Source organism: Galeopterus variegatus, unplaced genomic scaffold, assembly GCF_000696425.1.
Source record: "Galeopterus variegatus unplaced genomic scaffold, G_variegatus-3.0.2 Scaffold7244, whole genome shotgun sequence".
Lineage (NCBI taxonomy): Eukaryota > Metazoa > Chordata > Mammalia > Dermoptera > Cynocephalidae > Galeopterus > Galeopterus variegatus.
This window is the reverse complement of record NW_007733355.1, coordinates 109,254-110,660: the sequence shown is the minus strand read 5'-3', so window position 1 is coordinate 110,660 and position 1,407 is coordinate 109,254. Positions and strand designations below refer to the sequence as shown.

General features: G+C 33.4%; 1 protein-coding gene across 1 annotated transcript in view; it reads right to left on the bottom strand.

Annotated features, from left to right (window-relative positions):
• The window catches only part of LOC103607216 (P-selectin-like), a gene marked incomplete at both ends in the record, with an annotated part of 13,475 nt that overhangs the window by 4,467 nt on the left and 7,601 nt on the right, over positions 1-1,407 (bottom strand). The gene's annotated exons all lie outside the window — the stretch shown is intronic.

The window sequence follows — 1,407 nt, the reverse complement described above, 5'->3', positions numbered from 1 at the left end:
ACTGGGCCGGCCCTGTATCAATACTTTTTAAACTATCATACTTAACTATCATACTGTTGGACTCAAGAATCTATTGCTAAGTATGTAATCAAGAGGTATACCAAAAAATCAATTCAGAGATTTTTATGAAGACATTATTTGTAAGAGCAAAATATTGAAAGCAAATATAAATGCCACTAATCTGGGACTGAAAATAAATTTGGTGGATCCATGAAAAGAATATTAAAGGTCATTAAAAATGAAGTTTCACCTTGGACACATATGGGAGGTGTCCCAATGTATAATGTTAAATGAAAAAGCAGAATAAAAATCATAATATACACCATGATCTCAAATATATAAAATAGACGATCTTATATGGAGAGAACACATGTATCATATATATGGTAAGTTTTTTCTCATCTTTAAAATGATAATAATAATAATAATAATTTTAACTACCTCATGGAGTTAGACTAAATGAGATCATAGAAAGTGCTCAATAAATATTAGCTGCTATTATTATTAGTAGTAGTAGTAGCAGCAGCAGCAGTAGCGGTAATAAACAATAACAAACAGTAATAAACAGTAGCAGTATCATCAAGGCTATGCATCAAATGCAGACCTTGACCGTCAGGGTGGAAACACTCTGAAAGCCTGTCAAGGGAGTTACTGAGACCACATCTTCAGATGCTTAAGAGAATATCCAACTATCTGTTCTGGATGACTTGATGTTTACCTCCCTGGAAACAAGAATGGCTCAAGTGATCCCTTATGATCCCTCTAAGTATGTCAAAGGGCTCTTTGTGTCTTTGTCTCCCAGATGACACATCCACAATACACNTGAAAGCAAATATAAATGCCACTAATCTGGGACTGAAAATAAATTTGGTGGATCCATGAAAGGAATATCGAAGGTCATTAAAAATGAAGTTTCATTTGGACACATATGGGAGGTGTCCCAATGTATAATGTTAAATGAAAAAGCAGAATAAAAATCATAATATACACCATGATCTCAAATATATAAAATAGATGATCTTTTATGGAGAGAACACATGTATTCTATATATGGTAAGTTTTTTCTCATCTTTAAAATGATGATGATGATAATAATAATAATAATTTTAACTACCTCATGGAGTTAGACTAAATGAGATCATAGAAAGTGCTCAATAAATATTAGCTGCTATTATTATTATCATTATTAGTAGCAGCAGCAGCAGTAGTGGTAATAAACAGTAACAAACAGTAATAAACAGCAGCAGTATCATCAAGGCTATGCATCAAATGCAGACCTTGACCGTCAGAGTGGAAAACACTCTGAAAGCCTGTCAAGGGAGTTACTGAGACCACATCTTCAGATACTTAAGAGAATATCCAACTATCTGTTCTGGATGACTTGATGTTTACCTCCCTGGAAACAAG